This window comes from Ruditapes philippinarum, unplaced genomic scaffold (genome assembly GCF_026571515.1).
Source record: "Ruditapes philippinarum isolate M1 unplaced genomic scaffold, ASM2657151v2 ctg8050_1_1_1_1, whole genome shotgun sequence".
In the NCBI taxonomy this organism is placed as follows: Eukaryota; Metazoa; Mollusca; class Bivalvia; order Venerida; family Veneridae; genus Ruditapes; species Ruditapes philippinarum.
The window spans coordinates 92,542-98,515 of NW_026853747.1; the positions used below are offsets into that span (position 1 = coordinate 92,542).

Below are 5,974 nucleotides of genomic sequence, written 5' to 3' on the forward strand. Positions count from 1 at the left end.
GTATATTGCAAGTGGAAATTAACTAGGGTTTTATCTAGCGAATGCTTAAAAAACTCCCGCTCAACCACGCCGTCCGAAGATATGGACATATTTAGCCTCTAATCAGGTCTGACAACGTTATACATAAGTGATTGAAAAGGAATGTTTTATTGTATATCCATTAATGTTTGTTTTTGCTTGGCTTTACGGCGCACCAACACAATTTAGGTTATATGGAGCCGAAACAGAAACAATGATTTGGGTTAATCTCTTTTATGGCATTATTACAGTATGACAAAGCAGCAGTAAATTTTGCAAACATTACCAAACTTTTGAGTTAGCCAAACAATAAATCAAATATAATTAATGAAATAGATATGAAAAATAATAAATTTAACAAAGTAATAACACACTGTTTTCTAGTCAGGAGATGAACTTTGTTTAATGCTTTGCTGATATACAAATATTTTATTGCTTGCGAATTGTTTTACGCACTGGAGCAACATATGGAAACTTTTATAGCATGAAATGATTATATTTAATCATTGTTTATTACTGTAAGAGGATTATATAACAACTATTCGAATCATTTTCGTAATGAAAACATTATTTAATCAATATTTATGCGCCTCTGTTTTGCGCCGACCTATTTATGTAACGTACTGCCAAATGGTTAGAAATTCATAAGTAAATTACCTCAGTTGTCTCAAATTTTAATACAATGTTAACTTACGTGGCATTTAAACTCTGCGAAAATAAGTTTTAAAGGATGCTTTCAATTTATTTTCGTATGCTACTATCGACTTCAAAACGGTTCAAAATCAGTTTATTTTGGTTTATACCAGACATTTTTTTTCAAGTAATTTTTTGGATAAAAATGTTAAAGGTCCATTATGCCTCAGAAATGCTATCATTTTTATTTCTCAACAACTTCCTATTTTTAGGTATATTGCTACAGCTTCCAAACAATACTCATTTGCCATAAAGATGAACTTTCTTTGCTTTCTGTTGCTTTGTAGCAATTGGTACAGTTATAGTAAATTAGTATTTTGTATGGAAGTCAGAATACTATTTTGTTACATTTTTGATACATTTACGACACAATACTGCACATTTAACATTACTTTATTCAAGTGTAAAACATCTAACTTGCTCTAAATCAAATATTGAAACACTATTTAACCATGTTTAACACTTCTAAAGATTTTAAAATATGTATTATAGTTCTCAATTAACTCAATTACATTAAATTATATAAACATTTTGTAATGTATCGAGTCTTATCTGCCTCTATAGCTCAGTGGTAGAGCACTGGTCTCGTAAACCAGGGGTCGTGAGTTCAAACCTCACTGGAGGCATGTTTATTTTGATTTGTTGTCATTGTCAAATAACAGTCACGATTCTTTTATTTTCGTGATATTTGACAGTCGTAATCGACTTAACGAGAAAAGGCGAACCAACAATACGTTGCAATATGGGTCATAACGATATGCAGATATTTCAGTTATTTTACTCTGTAAGAATCACGATAAACGGAAATAAGAACTTTTTTTATTAATGACCGACTTGCACATTGATATTTCCATTTCGAGAATGACTGAATGAACACTTATGAATATGTGAAGTATTTTATATATTGAATTAAGTTTTTGATAATTGTCTTGGACCCTATTTGTGTAGCATTTTACGAATCTATTGCCAAGCGATTTGAAGTATAAGATTATAAAAAAATATATACACAAACTATCTTAGAAATCAGTTCAATTTTGAATGAACAGTTTCACTTCAACGAAACAAATTAAATTAAAGATAATAGATATTTAATTATTTAGATTTAAAGAACCTAACTTTTCTATTGTTCACAATATAATGTTCAAGTCGATTATTTACTTTATACGTTATACTTTTCTTAGGAAACCTTTGCATTACTGAAATATAAGTAAACACGTCGTTTTCTGGTGAATTAAATGGTACTATTATAGACAATAGATCAAAGACAAACGCATTACGAAGGTCCTGTGTTGTTGGTAAGTGTTTGGAATAAAAGTACCTCATTGCTGTATATCTATATTACTTGTGGATCTTTCTGAATATTCTAGGTGGTATTTTATAATGTAAGTTGTACTGAATACAAATATGTGAATCTTGAAGATATAAAGATCTATTTCAGTACATTTCTTCAACTATACATGCATCGATAATGGTTAAAAAAGCAATATGCAATGTAACTTTTTTTCCAGAGAAAGTAATAATGAAGTAGCAAATGAAAAGTAGCAAATTTATGGGTGTTAGAGGGTATTTCTAATGGATTAGTACGGACAGATTGAGAGAAAATATAGTAAAAAAAAAACATTTTTTCAGTGACAAGTTAATTAAAAAAGCTTGTCGCTCAAGCACGTTTTATTTTCATTTGTAAATAAAATGCTCTAAATTGTGCGACACAGAATTTCAAATAAGCATAAAATTGAAGTAACATTCTTGCACTTTTTTGTCTGAACATTTAACATTTAGAGTACACTTTTCAAGAAAAAAAATGTCATGATTTATATGTGTACATCAATGAGAACTTCACAATATAGAACAGTAATAATATCTCCCTTTGACTCATTACAAAAATTAAGGTAGTAATTAATGACAAAATTGTTGAAACGCTGTAATTAAGGAGACATTGTCTTCATTTTACAACAATATCCTCCTTAAGTTTTTCCAGCAGGTGCAAACATGACATAAATACAACTGCATCAGTTTCTAGACAAACGTTTATTTCTTTTTAATGAACAATCTATACCGCTGGATGTTATTGACATGTAGCCAAATTGACATTTTACGACTTTAATCACTAAATAATTGGCAACATAGGAAGTGAGAAATATTATATTTTCAATAACTCAGATTGAGTATTAATACTTACTTTGAATTACATTGTACAATTAAATATGTTTTTCTGTTTTGTTCGCTACATTCTTAAGTGAAATATTTGTTATTGCTGTTTATAAAATATCAGCAAAATGCTAAAATACAAAACAAAAATATCGATTTTTAAACGATTTAGCTTTATAGTTAAGACTATGATGTTATCAGTAACTTATAAAAACAAAATACAATTTTGATATCAATGGATTTCAGTACAATTATAATATATTTACAGTAGGGTGAACGTTTCGGTTGTCAAAAATAGCGTTTTTCGTGCGTCCGTTTTTCGTGTAACGTGCGTGCGTATAGCGTGCAACGTGCGTTTGCTGAAACGCTTTCTCAAGCGTGCATCGTTTACAAGCGTTTAACGTTTATCGTTTTCCGTGTATCGTTTTTCGTTTATCGTGCGTCTGAAAGCGTGCGTTTCTTATTCCCAGAAACGTTTAGCGTGCGTCTGCGTTCGTCTAAGCGCTTAAGTACCATGTTTTGCGTCTGTTACTATTGAGAAGTAAAAGAATTTCTTAGATAGATATATAATGTAAATTTGTTCTTAAACATGTAAGAGATGTTCTGTGTCCCTGCCAAAGAATAGAAATATTATATAAAGAAGTATTATTGTGATATTTACATTAAAGATTTAATGTTTGTGACCTCGCGGTGACTACTGGTCAGATTTCTACATGCTTTAAAGCCGAAGATCAATTAGTTTTAATCCTATTTTACATACGCATAAGATATAATTACTAATTAATTGCAACATTTTTGATATTCAATTCAGCAAACAGATGTTTATATGCGTACCAATATATATTAGATACGAGGTTTGTCTGACATCAAATGATGTGATCAGACTAGCACCCCACCCCCTTTACAAGTTCATCTTCTAACTTTTCTTTAAAGACTGTCCGAATCCTATCCGAATACTATTTTAGGGTGATAATTATTTTAGACAGTTCCTTCCTATTTTTCTTGACGGATTTATATTGATATGTAACAGCCTGGCAGGCACTCGAACCCCTGACACTCGGAATACGATTCCGCGGCTCTTGAGTTCCTCTGAGCTATTCGGCCGCTTACACGTTTTACTTGTTTAAATACTGAATAGTTATAAACCTACTGTGTATGCAAATATTTCTTCGAATTTCCCAGGCTTACTTAGCATTGTGAATTAATTTCTAGCTGGGCTATACAAATGTTTGTCAGTCACAGGGTGAGAAAAAAGTGCATCCTGACATGTACTCGAACCCGTGACCGTCTAAATACTGTACCGCAGCTGTACCGACATTTGTTAATAGTTACATTATTTGTACATGTATAGTGAACATTTTACTAATTATACATTGTACATTGTACTATTTCTATATTTTTGTACAAATAAAAATAACTAGATATTTTTCTAGATAAAAAATTCTATGGTGGCTAAAATATAGCATGTTGAACTTTTTAGACATGTAATCACAACAGACAGGCTAAGCCACCCTTTACAAAATTCCCCTATCTGTCAGCTCATAATCAAGCCATAGACTACTATTTTTGTATGTGGCCTGGGCTTTTACTGGTCACTTACAAACCGTATAACACTGAAAGCGAGCAGATGCCCAGGCTGGTCTGGATCCATGCTGGTCGCAAACCCATTATGTTGCTTTTATCGTGACGGGGCTCAAATATATCTTAATCTGATATGACGTCAATAATATAACCCACTTTGATAAACATATATAGCTTTCTTGAATTTTATTCTGTATATTATCTAAAATCACTTTTAAGGTTCATCAATCCGTAATCATTACTTAACATAATACCCCTTTGAGATACCCGAGATGAGCCTGTGTCGCCCTTTGCTAACTTAAAAGTATATAACCTATCCATATATAACCATATAATTCTTTAAAGATTTTTCTCAGCTGAGTAAGATACATGTAGGTATGCTGTAGTCCCAAGTCACTTGTTTAACTTCCCTCAAGTAAGTTATAAACCTAGACATAACTGATAAAATTCTAACTATAATATACTTAAATATCACCTATGTATTTATATAAATTTACATAAACCCATTTTGCATACTAATATATCTTTTGGGACCTGTACAATTTCAATTGATTGAAATTTTAATTTTCCTACAATATCAATTTTATGCTTCATAGGTAGGTCAGTTCATTAAAAAAGGCATAATACAAGATCCCTATGAAAAGTAATGTAATTAATAACTCAATCCAAATCAACTTTATTAATTAAAAGCTTTCATTAGATGACTTAATTAAAAAAGAAGATTTCAATAATTGTCCAGGAAAAATATAAATGTTATAGTAAATTTTATCTGGACCCTAACTATTAAAGAAAGCAGTGCCACATAACATGTTGATACACCGGGTAATTTTACCTTAAACTTAACCACTTAGGAAATGATACAGAATTTTTTATATAACATAAATCTATTATATTAATTAACAAACATATGTAATTGACTATAAATAAGGTAGTCCTAACAAATTTCATTACAAAATATGAGAATTATGGCAAATCTCCTAAGATGCCTAAATGTCCAAGATAGTGCACTAAATCAACAACAAAATTTTACCTAATTAAAAGAGCCTTGGAAATTAAACAAAGCTACAAGAGGAACATTAATCTATCATATTAATTAACAAACGTATCTAATTGACTAAAGTAAGGAAGTCCAACCAAATTTCATTACAAAATATAAGAGTTATTGCAAATTTCCTAAGATACCTTACTGTCTTAAGATAGAACACCAATTCACTACAAAATGGGGATTTTTACCTTATTATATCAGCCTAGGAAATGAAACAGAATTATAAGTGCAACATAAATCTATTATATTAATTAACAAGCATATCTAATTGATTAAAATAAGAATATCTCAATAAATTACATTGAATATTCAAAAAATTATGGCTTATTTCCTATGATGTATAACTATACAAGCTAACACACTAATTCATTAAAAATGGGAGTAATATTACCTGATTATGACCTCATGGTAAATGAATCAAAGTTATATAAGCAACATAGTATTATTATATTAAGTTAAACCTACATCAAATTGACTTATTTAAGAAAA

General features: G+C 30.2%; 1 non-coding gene across 1 annotated transcript; it reads left to right on the forward strand.

Annotated features, from left to right (window-relative positions):
* Nucleotides 1-1,265: 1,265 nt before the first annotated feature.
* Nucleotides 1,266-1,337, forward strand: Trnat-cgu (transfer RNA threonine (anticodon CGU)). Its single transcript has one exon. It is a non-coding gene; the product is annotated as a tRNA-Thr (tRNA).
* Nucleotides 1,338-5,974: the final 4,637 nt, after the last annotated feature.